Source organism: Mustela putorius, unplaced genomic scaffold (genome assembly GCF_011764305.1).
Source record: "Mustela putorius furo isolate JIRA1106 unplaced genomic scaffold, ASM1176430v1.1 tig00003858_pilon_pilon_pilon, whole genome shotgun sequence".
Classification (NCBI taxonomy): Eukaryota; Metazoa; Chordata; class Mammalia; order Carnivora; family Mustelidae; genus Mustela; species Mustela putorius.
In genome coordinates this window covers 34,186,006-34,204,753 of record NW_025422010.1, presented here as the reverse complement: position 1 = coordinate 34,204,753, position 18,748 = coordinate 34,186,006, and positions in this window count along the sequence as shown.

Sequence of the window (18,748 nt, the reverse complement as noted above, 5' to 3'; positions counted from 1 at the left end):
CAGGATCCAAAGATCATGACCTGGGCTGAAGGCAGCCACTTAACCAACTGGGCCACACAGGTGACTCGATAAAGAATATCTTTTAAAAAATCTACACCTAATACTAGGCTAAACCATAAGACACTCAAAGCATCTCTACTAAGATTAGGAACAAGGTAAGGATGTCTCTTCTCACCACTCTTTTATATACTGGAAGTATTAGCTAAGGAAATAAGACAAGAAAAAGAAATGACATGTATGTAGATTGAAATGGAAGAAATAAAACTATTTTTGTTCACAGAAAACATGACCATCTATGCAGAAAATCTGAAAGAATCAACAACAAGAACAACAACAACAGCAATTCCTGGAACTAATAAGCAATTATAACAAGGCTGTAGGCTACAGGGTTTATACACAACAGTTAATCACTTTCCTATATATCAGCAATGAACAAATGGAATGTGAAATTAAAGATACAATATTATTTACATTAGCACCCCCAAAATGAAATACTAAGGTATAAATCTAACAAAATATGTACAAACTATATTTAAAGAAAACTAAAAACAAAACAACTCTTATGAACAAAAGAATTAAATAAATGGAGGGATATTTCATGTTGCTAGATAGAAAGGCTTAATATTGCCAAGATGTCAGATCTTCACAACTTGACCAGTAGATTAAATGTAATTCTAATCAAAATCTTGGAGAATTATTTTGTGAACACTGACAACCAATTCTAAAGTTTATATGGAGAAACAAAAGACTCATAATAACCAACCAATTATTGAAAAAGAGCAAAATCAGAGGACAGATACTACCTGACTCCAGGATTTATTATAAAGCTATAATAATCAAGACACTGTAGTAGTGATGAAAGAACAGAGACATAGATCAATGGGACAGAGTAGAGAGTCCTGAAATAATCCCACATGAATATAGTCAAATAATTTTTGACAAGAAAATGCAGTCAGGTGCAATGTATCCTTCAGTTCTTACCACTTTGTTTTATAAAAAATATGCTCAGCTAAACTTTAGTGGTATTTTCTTATTTTGTAGTGAGAAGCCAGGGATCCAGTTATGACCATAAAGTTGTGCCTTCTATATACCTATAGGTAAAAATAAACACGAGGGGAAGAAATTCTGATTAACAGGATAAGGAAAAGAGACACAATAGCACATATTATTTGATATTGTATCATATTTATTAAAACCTTGATTATAATAAGCCTACATATTTAAAAGTTCACATTATCTAGTTTGCTTTTTAGATGAGCTGTTCGATATTAGGAATGTGTACACAATGTAGATACCACAGTTGGGGTTACTTGGAACCTTAAAATCATCTTTCCAAAATTGTTAGAACTGCAGAGCTCCTTATAGTTAAATCACCTGGAGAACTTAAAGGGATGCTCTGCCTGCCTAGAATATAGTAAGCTGATGGATTAAACTTACAGGCATTAGCAACTATTGTCCATGGAATCTAACCCATCTCCTGCTTTGACAAATAAGGTAGTAGTGAGGCACAGTCACATTCATCCTTTCATGTATTGTCTCAGCTGTTCCTGGGCTAGAGCTGCAGAGTGGAGTAGTTAAGACGTGTGGCCTAAATAATTTTCTATTTGGCTCCTGACAGAAAAAGTTTACTGACACCTATGTTAGAGAATGAGGGTATCAGAAAATGTCCTCTAAGCATACTTTAGATGACTGTACAAAATAAGGACAAATAACAAAATGAAATTATCAAAAGTGTCATGCATTTTGTTTATATAAGTAGCTAATGAAAATGATAAGTAATTTGACAAAAATACTAAAATTAATCTTGAAGAAGAGAGGATGTAACACCAAAATCCTTAGTTTCAGGATGCTCCATTATAAATTTGGGGACGATTTGTCCCATTTTACAGAAGTAAAAGAAAATGGAACTAAATTAAAAGAAAGAGAGTGAGAGAGAGAGAGATATTTTTTTAGAGGAATGAACAAATGCCAAATAGAAAAAGTACTTTGAGAGTGATGAGAAGTGCATTCATGAGGTATAGAACATTAATGTTACACACATTATAGAAAAGAAGAAATAAAACAGGAAGCTAAAATATAGAGATAATAATCTGACATATCAAATTGGTAATTGTCAAATATATCAATTTGATAGATTATTATCTCCCTATATATCTTGATTAATTTCTCTCTATATTGTCAAATACTCATTGGATTATTGGATAGTGAGAAAACAGTTATAAACAGCCACTCTCTAAATCCTTCCTCCATAGCAAATAAATGATGAGCAAGCACAAAGTACTTGTCAGAAGGTATTATAGAAAGCAGAGGGTATAATATTATTGAAAGAATGGTCATCGGGATGGCCAGGACAGTTAGCCCTGAACAAATATCTGCCAGAAATGCTCTTGTAATGACCATATGGCAGGTCCTGGTAAATGAGATCTCCTTTACCAGTAACATATTGGGGTGCCTGCCCATTCGAAAACCTATACCTGGGTTTTTAGTGAGAGGTTTTCCTTTTCCATCTTCTTTTTCTTATACATTTTCCCCTTTTAAGAGCAAGAAAAACTTTCTCAGAAACTGTCCCCTAGACATCATTTTCAATCTTATTGGCCAGAGTTGTATCACTGTCCTACTTTTAAAGAAATCATATGAGCAGATCTACTTATGTTAGATAAAATAGACCATTGGCCAAAAACTGTTAAAGAGACAAAGAAGCTCATTATATAATGACACATCAATCAATAAAGGGGATATAATATTTGTAAATATTTGTGAACCCAACATAGGAGTTCCTAAATATATAAAGCAAACATTAACATATCTGAAGGGAGAAATAGCAATACAATAAGAGCAGGGTATTTCAATACCCCACTTTCAACAATGGATAGATCACTCGACAGAAAATCAATAAGGAAATATTGGATTTAAACTACATATCAGTGCTCGCTTCGGCAGCACATATAGTAAACTACATATCAGACCAGATGTACCTAACAGACAGACATACACAGAACATTGAACAGCAGTAGAATAGATATTCTTCTCAAGTGCACATAGAACATTTTCCAGACTAGATCATGTGTTAGGCCACAAAATAACATCTTCATAAATTTAAGAAAATTAAAATCATATTAAACATCTTTTTTAACCACAATGGTATAAAAGCACCAATCAATTACAAGATGAAAACTGGAAAATTCACAAGTATATGGTGATTAAACGAAATACTCCTGAACTATTAGTGGGTCCAAGAAGAAATCAAAAGGGGAATAAAAAATATCTTGAGACAACTGTAACTGGAAATACAACACACCAAAACTCATGGGATACAGTAAAAGCAATTCTAAAAGGCAGTTTATAGCAATAAATGCCTTCATTAAGAAAAAAGGAAGATCTCAAATAAGCAACCTAACTTTGCATCTTAAGGAACTAGAAAAAGAACAAACTATGCCCACAGTTAGTTATAAAAAGGCAATAACAAACATCAGAACAGAAATAAATAATATTAGGACAGAAAAAAAAAAAAAAACCCAAGTAGGAAAGACCAATGAAACCAAGAGCTTTTTTTTAAAATTGAAAATAGACAAACCAAGAAAAGAGCAAGGATTCAAATAAAATTATAAACAAAAGAGGAATCTTAAAGCTGGCACCACAGAAAGACAAAGGATTCTAAGAAACTATTATGAACAATTTTGTACCAACATATTGGGCAATCTAGAAGAAATGGTTAAATTCCTAGAAAAACTGAATCATGAAGAAACAGAAACTCTGAACAGACTGATTACTAGTAAGGAGATTGACTCAGTAATCAAAAATCTCCCAAAAAAGGAAAGTCCAGGACCAGATGGCTTTATGATTGAGTTCTACCCAACATTTAAAGATGAATTAATATCAATCCTTCTCAAACTCTTTTCAAAAAATAGAAGATGCCGGCGCCTGGGTGGCTCGGTGGGTTAAAGCCTCTGCCTTTGGCTCGGGTCATGATCCTAGGGTCCTGGGATCGAGCCCCACATGGCGCTCTCTGCTCAGCGGGAAGCCTGTTTCCTCCTCTCTCTCTCTGCCTGCCTCTCTGCCTACTTGTGATCTCTATCTGTCAAATAAATAAATAAAATCTTTAAAAAAAAATAGAAGATGCAATACTTCAAATTGAGTTTACAATATCCTGATATCAAAGCCAGGAAAGGACATTATAGGAAAAGAAAATTAGAGGCAAATAACGTTATGGTGTTCAGTGAATGGGAAAACACTATCCAAATATTGGCTATGATTATTAGCATTACTACTATCATTGACATAATCATAAATATAGCTTAAATTTTCTCAGTAGTGGGTGTACAATGAGGACTATTTGCTATGTTGAGCTATCAAGTTATAATTTTCTAAGTGTTTTTAGAGGCAGTAATTATCAATTTAGCATTAGTTGCCACTAGATACAAATAATAATAGTAATGATAATAACTTGATGACTCAAATTTTCTAGAGGTATTTTATAATATTTTTACATTTGTTGACTTCACATACATTTTAGTGACTTGATTCTCAATAATGCTAATTATATAACCATATGACAGGAATTGGGCTGGTGATTCTGCTTCATCTCCCTTAAGCCTCATAATTATTCCTATAGGGTAGATAAAATCAAGTTTGGTTTAAAAATGTCAAATTTTAGAGACAGATTTTGTGCTTTCCTATTTCTTTTTCTTTTTTTTTTAAGATTTTATTTATTTATTCGACAGAGAGAAATCACAAGTAGGCAGAGAGAGAGGGGAAACAGGCTCGCTGCTGAGCAGAGAGCCTAATGTGGGGCTCCATCCCAGGACCCTGAGACCATGACCTGAGCCAAAGGCAGAGGCTTAACCCACTGAACCACCCAGGCACCCCTCCTATTTCTTGAACTGGACTTTGTAGGTGCTCAATATATTTTTGAATGAATGCATTAATGAATGTTTTCTGGGCAACCTTTGATCTGACAACCTTACAAACTCACAATATTTCAGGAAGGGAAACAGGTCTGGATTCTGACAATCCAGATTGTGTACACCATGATTCTCTATCTCTAACTTTCCACAGTCACCTCAAATTTAAAAGGTCCAAATTGTAAATCATTTCTCTTCCACGCAAGATTGCTCACTTTCCTGTGTTCCCTAAGAAGTATCTCCCTCCACCTAGTTGCCTGTGTTAAATACCTAAAGTCCTCCCTCTGCCTCATCCCTTTTTAGAATCAACGTCTAAACCATGTAAACACTCCTGTGAAGTATCTTGAACCCAACTATTGCTCACCTTGGCTCCAAATGTCACCAGCTCTCAGCTGGTTACTGCGATAGATGCCTGACTGGTCATAACCCACTTACATCCATTTCCCTGCTGCTGCTGGAGTGTCTCTTCTACATGCACGCTTGGTTACACTGTCTTTCTGCTTGGAACATTAAAAGCCTTCCTGTTGCACGGAGGACACAGATCAACCTGGCCTATCAGGATCTTCCCTATTTTTCCTTCTCTAGTTCACTTCGTGGGCCTTCTTACTCGCCTCCTCACGATGTCCACCACAGAAATAATTAACCAGCTGTACTTTTCACAAAAGCTTTCAATGTCCTCATAGCTTCTGCCCTTACTTGTTCCTCTGCCTGGACTGCCTTTTCCCACACCTGGCCTGCCTAATTCCTAAAGCATGACTGAGCTATTAGAGGACAATTTTCCCATTAGCTTTGCCAATTACAGCAGACACAACTCTCCCCATACACTCCTGAATCTAGCCCTATTATGACATTATCCTACTTAATTGCTTGCTTGACTCTGTCCCCACTAAGTGAAATCAGCTTGAGAATATGGGTCTTTCTTACTTTTATATTATCAGAATTTAGCATGCTTGGCACCAATTTGATGCTCAGTAAATGGTTTCAAATAACATAATAAATGAATAAATAAATGGGTGAATGAGAGGAAAAGAAGGAAGGAAGGAAAGTAGGTAGGAAAGAAGGGTGGAAGGAGGGAGAGAGGGAAAAGTAAGAGTAAAGAAGAAATATTTATTTCCTTTTGCCCAAGAAGAGTGTAAAAATTGGACATTATTGGTTTTGGAGGCATGGAGATGGGATGAGAACCACATACTACTGTAAGATGCAAGTGTATTTTTACAGAAAATAAATTATAGTGTGTTTCTTGTATAGCAAACTGTAAACCCATCCCCTCCTGTTGTAAATCTGACCCTCCATGGAATAAATCTGTCCTGTAATCTCAGTGTTTTTCATAAGAGAGTATTCTATTCTTTAAAAGAGTAAAACGGTCTAATCTGCCATTCGCCCACCCCCCCCCAAAAAAAAGGATTATTTAAATTTATAGATTTGGCCATGGCAAAATGGCATTTATGTTTTTCAGAGTTAAAATGAAATAAAATATATAACTTGTTGGGTTTTGCTTTCATGACAAATAGGCACTGACAAATACATAGCACATTACCATCCTTGATTGCTCTGATGGAACTCATTTTCATCTTGTGTTCCTCTAATTACATGAAAATTGCATACTTTTTATGCATGACACATTTTGCACAGCTTTAGCAAAAGGTTGTGAAGAGAGGGAAAAAAAAAACATTTATCAGTTTTTTCCCCTTTCACAGCAGCAATTGATCATCTTCCCAGCAATCAATCTTGCTTTATGGGCCTACTTTTCTCCACTATTGTTGTAACCAAGTGGCAGCAGAAAGGCACTGTACACAAAAAAAATATGGTGGAGGTTTTTAGGTATTTTTCTCTGCTCTTAATAGATGAGATTTAGGATGCCCTTGCTTTCCGGCGATTGTTCCGAGTTGTTTTTTTTGTTTTTTTTTGGTTTTTTTTTTTTTTGTTTTTTTTTGTTTTGCTCCTCGTTCTGCTTGGATTTGAAGATTTTCCCCTTAGAAAGAGTGATAGGATCCTGTCTAAGAATCTTGCCCCTCTCCTTATTTCTCATTCAAACTACGTTACATTTATAAAGAATATTAAACATTTTAAAGCATTTTTATCTCTTTTTTTTCTTTTTAGCTTCATAATTAAATGGATATATTTAGAGAAGATAATTTTAATCCGCATTTTAAAGATGAGGAAATGAAATGATTATGACTTGTAACTTTCCTAAATTGATTTGATTTATTTGTTTTGAATCTTGACATTGACTCAGAAGTCCTGGCTTCCAGTCCTAACGTTTTCCAGAGGATTTGGCTTCTCTTTATTGAAGAACGGGAAAAAATAATTCTTCTGCTACCTATCCTTAAAATGCATACAAAGAATACATCAATAACAAATACCAGAGCAAATTACAAGCAATCAATTGGGTGTTTCTTTTCCCATTCTTTATTTCTATTCTTTCTGAGAAAAGGCATTGGCATTCACACGAAGCTCAGCATCGTTGTATTTAACTCGAAAGGGATTGTGGAAGGCACATCTCATTCCTTGAAAATAATGACAAATTATGCAATTTTTGTTTTACCCAACTAGATTGAAAACGCCTGGGGAATAGCCAAGCTGCCTGGCAAAGGGAGGCATTTGATGTTCGGGGCTTTGGAGCTGAGGGAGCGGCATTGCTTTTTAAACAGGTGCAGGCTCCTAAAGCTTCGTTCGCTTCCCTTTTTTGGACAGGCATAGCACCTGACCAACTTCGGGAGAACAAAGCCTCCATCTGGACTGAAGGGAAAGAGAGCTGGTAGCCTGTGGAGCCGCAGAGAACAAGGCTCTGCTTCCCTTTGAAGCGCTGGCGTTCTTCTTAATCACCTGGCAAAGTCTTAATTTAAAGAGGGGCTCTTAGAGTAGGGGGGGATCTCAAGTATATTTGACTTTCATATCAAATCTCCTTACCTTTCATCAGGTTTATTAAAATTGGTGATGTGTTAATTGTGAACCCTGTTTGTCTCTGAATATGAAGTACTGCCCTCAGGGTCCCCCTCCTTGCTCTGTTTTGTCTTAGGATACACTCACATTGCTGCCTTGGCCATGGAGTAATTATTTCTGGGGAGAACTACTGTGATGTCAGGCTGCTAGGTTACAGTTGTTGCAAGGTAAACACAAGAGGACGTTAGATTCTTAGAATGCCTAATTAGAAAACAAAACAAAACAAAACAAAATGCATTGTGGGATGGCTGAAAAACACAAGCGAGAAAATACTGCATTTTTCACAGGTGGATATTGTATGCATTGAGACATTTTATATCTTTACTCTTAGGAAGTAAATATCATAAAGGAATTTTCTTACCTTTTTTTAGAAAGATACCTGAAAGGTGCACTTTGGAGAAATATATAAAACCCATAAATTTATGGTCTTGGGAGGAGTATTCAGTTCCATACCATGAGTGGGGAAAATGTCAGTGATTCCAATATATGCCTGTCACCATGGAGTGCTTTTTTTTTTTTTTAATAAAGGGTAAGTGATTTTTTTTTTTAATTTTACGCTTAGTATTGGGTCCTGGATGCAGCCATATGTTGGGGATCCAAGAAACATAATGTACTTCTTGTTGTTGTAAAGAGTTTGTAACCTAATATGTGGGAAATGAAATCATCTGGGAACACAAGTACAAACATAGAATTGGGCATCACAAATATCAATGGGAAATCAGAGAAAGACAATTTTAGTGAAAGAAATAGGCAACTGGTCTCATGGAATTGCAGTTAAAGATCAACTTTAAAAGTTATAGAGTTGTGAAGGAGGGATGTGGACAGTGTGTTCTTAGCTTTGATAAAGTAAAAGAGAAAATGTGTGTGAGTGTAAACCAGCAGAGTTTCTAGTAGAGACTCTCCCCCCATCAAAATGGAAGTTTCGAAATGACTTCTGGAGAAATGGAGACATCTTTGGGTAGTTATCAGATTGGAAATTAAAGATAAAGGTTGACATTTGCATGTGAGTAGAGCATGTGTGTGCATTTTCACTAAACTTGCTCTCTTCTCACATTGCTTTACAAATTTTCACCCAACTACAACCCCTTGGTGCATGATCTATACTCCAAAATGTCCCTTTCTCGAGCATAGCAATCTTTCCCTTTGGGACCTGTTTCCTGTCGTCAGCGAGGGTAGGAGAATGATCAACAAAATTAATTTATAGGTTGTAGATATACAATTGCCATAATGCACAACCCTTCTCCCAAGCCCATTTTATTTGCAAAGGGTGTTTTCAACTCAAAGAAACAGGATGTTCCTTCAAGAAGTGGATGGCTGACAAGCACTTTTTGGGAGAACAGGAGGACATCCCTGTGTCCCTCAGTTCTCTCCACGTAAGTTGCCATCTACTTACTGCAGTGTGCCCCAGGACAGAAAGGGACTTGTTCTTCAGTCTCACAGACATTCACAGGCATGTAAGCAATGGTGTCTGGCACATTGAGTGTTGGGAGTAGAAAGATGGGCGGGAAGGTGTTGCTCACAAAATCCCATTTAGGGAATTATTTATTATTCTAGTTTGTAGTTTATGCTTATAGCATCTGTAATAAATAAACACGCTCCAGAAGAAAGCACAACTTAACAAGGAGTAGATGAGATTGAATGTGACGACTCCAGCCCTGTACAAGAGGCACTGGCCCATTAAATGAATGTGCACAGCTACTTCTTAATGCTCTCCCTAAGTAATCAATTTCTGAAAATACCAAATAATTTTAAAACAGCCCTGTCTGACCTCACTCTCCAGTGATGCCAGACCAGCCCTTGCTGATTTGCCTACCTATTTTTAATCAATCAGATTTGACATTTTTGGGCTTTTTGTTTTGTTTTGTTTCTTCCCCTTGCCTACACCAGCACCTTTCCTATTCCCTTGGCAATATTAAATGGCATCTGTCCTCCCTCAAGGTTAGGGCCCCAAAACATAGCTTAATATTTATAGGTTTGGACGTCTTTTGAAATAGCAACAGAGGAATCTAAATGCCATTGCAAGAGGTTAGAACATTCTGATGCTGTACTAGGATTTGATTTCTATCCAGATAAAAAGACCCAGGATGCCCAGAGTCTGAACACAGATGGAACTTGAGGAAGAGAAACTGTCAGCCTGAAATATCTTCTATCAGAGTTTCAAAAGGAGTATATGATTCAAGAAAAAGAGTTAAAAAAAAATCTGATTTGAGCCTACTTTTCTCTTTTTGACTGATTAAATTCTCCAGGTCACTTGAAAAGTACTTTTCCTCATTTCCTGGCTCATAGGAGATAAAATTTGCAAAAGAAGTTTATAGATTATCATTTTAAAATATATACTATATTATTACTGTCCTATTTGTTTCTTTTTTGGTCTCCATTACCTCTTATTACTTTCTTTTAGTCTTATTTCCCCTTTTCTTCTTCCTTTTGTCATCACCCTTCTTTTGAATATAATTACATGTATTTGTTATGGATGGAATATCTGTGTCCCCCACCCCTTCCCCATTTATTTGTTGAAATCTAACTCACAACATTACGACGTTTGGAGTGGGACCTTGGGAAGTGATGAAGTCTTGAGGGTGGAGCCCTCATGAATGGCATTATTGCCCTTATAAGAGTTCCCAGAGTGAGAGCTCTGAGAACACATGTGAGAACAGAGAGAAGATGGCTGTCTGTGCACCAGAAGCAGGCCCCCTTCAGACACCGAATCTACCAGCATGTTGATTTTAGACTCCTCAAGTTCATATTTCTATATTTCAGAAATAAATTTCTGCTGTTCCTAATTCCTCAGTCAATGGCATTTTGTTAGAGTATCCTGAAGGGACTACACCAGAACCATAATGTGTCTCAGTGGGTATACAACACTGGGGAAGGGAGCAGAGAGGGAGTCACCATAGAGATTATGCGAGTCCGTGCTTTCATACTGGAGAGAGGGGAGGCAAGTTTGATAAGAGTGGTAAGATCAATTTAGTAATATTAATAAGATTAGAAGTGATTCTCTGTTTTAAAAAATTAAAATGCTTTAGAGAAGGGAAGAAATTGCTTTAACAGATGAGAAGATGGCAACTCAGGAAAAAAATTTAGATTCTCAGGAAGCAAGTAGATCATTACTGAAAAATTAACTGTGACAATTTGGGATATGCCTAAGTAGTAAATGGTTGTCAAATACTGGATCAGACAGAAGTTCCATGTTCATTCTAAAATTGCTAGAATGAATGGGCCAAGATCTTTGCCTGTTCAATGTGCATAATCTTTTTTTTTTCTTAAGATTTTATTTATTTATTTGACAGACATCACAATTAGGCTGAGGGGTAGGCAGGGGTTGGGGAGGAACAGGCTCCCCACTGAGTGGAAAGCGGAATGCAGGGCTCGATCCCTAGACCCTGAGATCATGACCTGGGCCAAAGGCAGAGGCTTAACGCACTGAGCCACCCAGGCACCCACAACATGCATAATCTTAACAAGTGTTGGAGGTCAGTAGTTACACTACTAGAAAGAAGGTGTATCTAAACCAGTGGCCAGGGCAACTTTCTGTTTGGGAAACAGCTAAAATGATGACTAGATAAGGCAATGTCATGAACATGAATTATGTTAGGTAATACATGTACTAGGGGAACTGTAGGTGGCAAAAATCCAAATGAGGGTTCATATAAAGTGTTGACCAAATAAGGAGATAAAACAGGTGATAAACCGTGGCAGGGATCAGGAACCCACTGGCTGAGCGTTTTTATATGCTACTTGAGCTAATTGCTTCAACAATTCTAATGGTTGAAAAATAATCAAAAGAATACTATTAGGTGACAACTGGAAGTTATAGGAGATTCAAATTTTAGTGTCCATAAATAAAATTTATTGGATCACAGAGATGCTTAATTTTTATTGGCCTATGGCTACTATTATGATACAGTAGAAGAGTTTAGTTGTTGCAACAGAAACTACATTGTCTTCAAAGCCTAAAATAATTACCATTTGATTTCTTGTTGAAACAATTTCCTACTGCTCTGCTCCAAGTTGTGATCTCGAGGATGCTGGATCCTTCTCATAAATTTAATTTAATTAAGCAGATATTTGTTGAAATGTCTGCTATTTTTACTGATACCGTAATGTTTTAAATTAAACTACAAATGTCTGCTCCTTTAGGATTTCTTTGATAAACAAAAATTAGTCTGGGATTTTACCATAAATCCAGTCTAGGAATAATACGAAGAGGTAAATACTAAGACTCTTTGAAAGGTTCTAAGGTTCAAAAAAGGGGAAGGATGGGCTAAAAGAAGAGCATGCCTTAAGTTTTACATGAGAGTTGTCAGAAAACATGGCACCTTCCAGGACTGAAGACACATTTGATATGGCCTGAACATGAGTTATGTATAAACAGAAGTGGCAGTGCCAAGGTTAAAAGGAAAAATCAATTTGGCCAGATGATGAAGAACTTTCATGCGAGGTTAAGAATTTGGATTTTGCTCATGGTGAAGGAGGATGAGTTTATTTATTTATTTTTTAATCTCAGATTGATTGTGAAGGAGAGTAGGTCTGACACACATTTCAGAAAAAGAAACAACAACTAGCTAAAAACTAGATGTGGGAGGAGAGGCGGCAGATATAGGGAGGTTCCTGGATGGGGTGTCTGCATGCATGAGGTCTTCCTAAAATGGTGAATGCAGATAGGAAGCAAGAGTACAGAAAGAATAACGTTTGTCATATTAAGCTTTGTGCCTCGTGAAAGAGTCATGGGCACAGGTTTAAGCACAGGGAAGTCTCTGAGTAAATAGAAGGGTTGAGAATTATCAGTGTACCTTGGGAACTGAAGCTATGGGGTACATGAAATTACCCAGGGAGGGCAGATCTAATGCAAAGCAAAGAGATCAGGGAGACTAATCAGAACAGTAATACTGTTAAAGGGTTCTCAAAGGGGTACAATATCAAATCTACCTTAAGCCTCCTTAAGGCTTAAGACCTTATAGAACTGAGACCTGGGCTATGCACCTGTCTCTGAGTAAAAAGGAAAAGGATTTATCAACAGGTACCTGCATGTCACCAAGATGACTCGAGACACACTCATGGTTTTGGTAAGAGTCCTTCCTGTGCTTCTGATTCCTCATTATGAACTTAATTTCCTGAAGCTAAAAATAAAAATAAAAACTGTATACAAAACAGGCTGATGTCAACTTGCCCACTGCTCCTGGGGCAGCAACCTCTCCTCCAGCCCCAATTAGTTACATTGTCATTTCTTGATTCCTCCCTCAGTTTCCGGGCTGATCATACTTTGTTTTCCACCATCTCCCTTTATTTCTTCCTTTTCCAGTTGCTAAGCACTCCCTTGTTGCTAAGTGGGATATGAGCACTTAATTTACTCCATTCTTTTTTCTCATACCAGATTTTAGAAATTGCAGATCCTGTTTAATCAATGTGTAAATGCAATGCTTTTGATGTATTTTTCCTAAGAGCAATATTTTGATCATTCTTAATGATACTTAATGAAGTCACCGCATGATTTCTGATTGTACCTAATTGAAGCTTGTGACTTGCATTTCAATATTATCATCTTACAGCTTTAGGTCTATGAGATGAAATTTTTCCAGGGCCCAAAAATATTAGAAAACATGTAGAAGTGATGTTTTATTTTAAATTGAAAATTATTCTAGAATAGATGTATGTGAATATGAATGTGTGTGTGTGTGTGTGTGTGTGTGTGTGTGTGTGTGTATATGAAATTAAGTGAGAACTGAAACAAATTTCCCAAAACGAGTTCCAAGTATTGATGATAAAGGAAGCAATCTCTTTGATAGGAGGTTTAGGCACTAATTTTAAGTCTTAAAGGAATATAAAGGGTTTTACTATTTAATATTTTTATACAAATCCTATGCTGAACTACATATGGAATTCAGTATGTAAGCAAATTCTGACCCTTGAAAAAGATAATAAATCGAGTTTTACTTTTCTTGAAGCCCCTTCTAGACACCCACTCTCAATGGTTTAGTACCTGGAAGCCATGGTCCCAAAAATTTAGCTAGCCCCAAACTTAGTCTCAAGCTTTTAATTTTACCTCTCTTTCATCAAAATGAGCACATCATGTTCCCCATCCCCCCAGGATCCTTCTTTTTGCTATAGGACAGTGGGTGGTAATGGCTTAATCAGAGACAATAACCCCTGCTAATATGTTAACTAGCTAATATATGAACCCTCCTAGGATAACACATTAGCCCTGACCCAGATTTAAAAAAAAAAAAAAAAAAAAGAGAGAAAGAAAGAAAGAAAGAAAAAGAAAAAAAGAACTATAGCTTCACTAGAAGCCCTTAAGGAATAATACCATTAGAGCAACTTAACCCCATAGCAGGCCAGTGGGGGAGCTACTTAAGGGCAGCTTTTAGCATCCTTGATATCATATGACCACTGGGTCAATGGTGGAAATAAATAACAATTGTGGTGCTGACAGAAATCAATTTCACTAGTTACTTCTAATACCTCTCTCAGGAATTTCCATGAACAATCATAAAGCATATCCAAAGCATAGATTGTGCATAATTATTTTTGTAAGAGTAGAAAAGGAACCAGAGTCACGATATCATCAGCATCACTTGTTATTTTTTCATTTTCCTAGATATTAAGGGTTTATAAAGATATTTTTAAACAATATTCATTGATATTTATTTGATATTTATTCTCACTTGGTGAGAATGTTGTCAATTCTGAGGAAATGAAGGCCCAGATATCTAAATTGAATAAAGTTCAAAGTTTGGTAAATATGAAAGTTGAGACTTGAGTCCAAGACTTTATCATCCAAAGCTGGGGTTTCCATCTATTATATAGGAATTGAGAGGAATATAGATATAATCAGAAAATACATGGAATCATAGCAGAAAGATGTGCTTGGTTTCTGGGCCTCTAAACCCCACCCTCACTGCCTGCTACCTTCCAAATTCCCTAGAGAAAGGCACTAATCCACTTGAGCAAAAAGGAGTCCACATAAGAACAGTAAATGGGTTTTCAACAGATACATTGTTATGGGTGGTGGTTAGACACTATAATATGATTATTAGTAGTAGTAGTACTACAGTATGACTGTTATCAGCCTGATCATTGTTTAGTTGGGCATTTGTGGGTTGGGTTAAGATTCTACTGAAAAATGCATTCCAACTCCCAAAATGCCTCACCAATGAATATTAGACAAACAGCTTGTTCATGGCTTAAGGAATACCTGCATAGGATAGTATCCTTTATCAAGACACTTAGAGTATAAATATGGAGACAATGTACAAAAAAGTCAGTTATGAACCAAAGCAAACTCTCTAAATAGCAAACATTTTAAGAATTCAAAAGAGGAACAGGACACTTACTACACTTTAAGCATTTTGTTAAATTATTTACATGGATTACCTTGTTTAATCTCCTCAATAAAGCTAAGAGACAGGTACTATTATTATCCTCCTCTTACAAATGAGAAGACCAAGACTTGGAACATAAGCAAGTGGTCCAAGTTACACTGAGAGTAAGTGGCATGTCTAATAAGCTTCCATGTGGTGCTGAAACTGCTGGTCCCCAGACCACTGTACATACTGAGGTTGTAGAAGACATACTATTCTTCCAGGCAGATGATGAAAAGCTGGTGAAAGAATGAATGCTAGAACAATTTCGATTATGAAAGCTTTGAATGGCTTAATTAAAATTTTAAAACACCTTAAATATCTGCTGTAAAGTGCCCAAACTGGAAAGATAACATTTAATCGAGTAGAATACATAAAGGGGTGTGTAGTGGATTGTTTAAAATAATGCATAAGTAAAAAAACTGATTAATACAGTGATCTCACAGTCTTTTAGCCCATGAATGGTCCAGCTGAGATCTAAACCCATTTAGATCCCACTGCAGAGTTCATTATCATCCTGACTGTGAAAACTACCTCTGGGGCGCCTGGGTGGCTCAGTGGGTTAAGCCGCTGCCTTCGGCTTGGGTCATGATCTCAGAGTCCTGGGATCGAGTTCCGCATCAGGCTCTCTGCTCAGCAGAGAGCCTGCTTCCCTCTCTCTCTCTGCCTGCCTCTACATCTACTTGTGATTTCTCTCTGTCAAATAAATAAATAAAATCTTTAAAAAAAAACAAAAAAACAAAAAAAAAACCAAAAAAACACTACCTCGGAAAGGGTGCAGATTAGGGCATGTGTAAAAGCTTTCTCATAGGATAAGGAAGGTTATTTGACCCGACCGAACAGCATGTGAGAGGAGAAATGAGGTATAAGACCAAGAAAAAATAATAAAATAGAAAAGAAAATAATAATCTGGTGAGCCCTTGCAATCACACTTAGACAACTTCTAGAGTGTTAAATTTAGTTATGTGGCACAGCTTAGGTATGATACTCACATGAAATATGTTCAGATGAGAGGGAAATTCATTTTAGAAGGTCTGGAAATGTGCCATAGGAGATATTAAAAGAACCAGTGATATTCAGATTAGAGGAGAACATACTTACTGAAGGATATAAGAACAAACTTACCGATAATGTAGCCTAGTGGGAGACAGAGAAAAAGGAAGTGGAATCATTCCATGCATCTCCAGAGAATACCACAACTATTGCATGGAGGTTGTAGCAAAGCAATTTTTTCAGGTGACTATGAAATATCAGCATTGGAAGTACCCAACTGGAGGTCTGCCAAAAATCCTTCAACAATCAAGTAGTCAAGATGTGAGTTTTGCATGAGAGGTAAGACTAGATGCCTACAAGGGTCAACCTCTAAGTCCATATGTCTAAATACTATTAATTTAGAAATCACGTGTTTGAGCCTTTACAAAATACTGCACACAAGAAGCAGCTCAAGAGCCAGAAGAAATTTTTAAAAATAATTCTATTGTTTAATTTCATGTCTTAAAGAATGTTAAGGAGATCTAATTTATGAGCCCCTGAAAAAACTGTAAAAAATCACTTCCTCTCTCAATACTTTTGTACCCCATAACTGTGAAAAATAAAAAACCATAGATATTTCTGCTCTGGACCAGCCACATATGACTTTTGTTTTCCTTCTCCTCTTCCTTTACTCCTTCCAGTAATAAAGATTTCTTTCTTTTTAGAAGGAGGAGAAAGGGAAGGGGATATATGAAGATAAAAACAAGGGGTTTGGGTTTTTCAGTTTTTGTTTTGTTCAGCGGGATTAGGGTGAGAAGCGGGCATCTGTTCTGACTCTTCATAGGAATCCAGGGTTGGAAGATTTTGAAAGTCTTTGTCCTGGGTCTTTCTGACTGAAGTCCAACTTGGACCCCAGTGTGCTCACGTTTGGGTGGAAGAAATGATGTGGGAGAGAGTAGAAGGAGGTATGTGAGGGAGCGCTAACTTGTTCCTTCTCAGATTTTTAGGACAGAAATACAATTATCATTAATGAAATAGAAGCTCCATTCTCTCCAACTACCACCTTACACACTGTCTGGGAAAAAAAAAAAAAGACAAAATAGCAATATAAAATCTAGTAACTGCCCAATCATCTTCCTTTCCTTTAGGATCTAATTCATTTCCTTGAAGAAATTGATTATCATCCAATGGTATTAGAATTTCTCCCTGGTTATAAAACAGATCTGTAGAGGTTATGGCAGTTTTGTTTTTGTTTAAAGAACAATCAATATTTCAGTCAATTTGCTGAGCACTGACTATGTGCTCAGTTATTTAATGGGTGTTCTGAGAAAATACAAGAGACAAAACCCCATCTTCTGAGGGCTGCATTTGGAGTTTAATACTAGCTTCACTTTCTTAAATTCTAGTCCTAAGCCTTTGGAAGTGTATGTCGTAGGTGTGTGTGTACACGCTTGTGTGTGATCATATATATACATGTGAGTACGTTTGTGTAGGTGGAATTGTATTAAAGAAACAAAGGCAGAACCACATTATCAGATTCTTTTATTAATAATTTGGTGCAAGACATCAGTTTATGAGTATGAATTAGAAGCACTAGCTCTGGAAATCTATTTGCTTCTTTAGCAAGAAGCTTCTACTATGTTCTGTAAGTGTAATAATGTCTAATAAACTGTTGCATATTTCTACATCACATGCAACTATTTGGCAAGGTACCAACGTATGCACCTCAGCAGAAGTAGGGGCAGTGGCTTTTGTAATGGCTCTACTGATAATGGCTAATACACTATCACCAAAGCATCATACAGACCGTGACAGATACACCTACTGTATACATAATGCTTATTGGGTATTGCATACTGTATGGAAAATGGCTCATAAAAATCCCAGATGTCTTTTTTGTCCTCTCCTCTTTCTCTTTTTCTCCACATGTGTTTGCTCACAGTGTCACTGTGCTATGTAAATAACAGTGTGATGGATGAATGAGTAGATGGATAGATATCCCTGTCATTTTTGTTGATAGTTCTAGGGACAATTCCCTTGAACAATGAAAAGTAGAAGTTTAGATGGTCCAATGAACAAAAATTGTGTGCCAAATTTAAAAGAAAAATGAAGACAATAGAAAACATATAACATTCCTGAAGCCTAATTTATTAGGCTCCGTGAGACAGCTCATGATATAATGGAGGATACTGGATTGGGAGTTAGAACACCTGAGTTCTTGTCCTGGATGGCTACCAACTGCTGGTGTGACCTTGGGCAAGTTGTTTAACTTTTCTGAATTTTAAAATGTGGGATGGGTTTGTGTTAGGCTTCAAATCCATTTCTGGTTTTCACATTCTTTGTTTTGGTTTGTTGTTTCTATCAGGAAGTCATTCAAGAAAACTTTATCGATTTTTTTAAAGTAGTGTCTTTTATGATGTGGAGAATATAAAAAGATAGAGGACATTGTCCTTACTCTACTTGAAACTGAATTCATTAGATAAAATATAAACCCGAGAATCACAAAGTATATATGCAAAGGCTTGTGTGTGAGTCCAGATAGTATAATAAGGAAACATTGAGATATCAGAG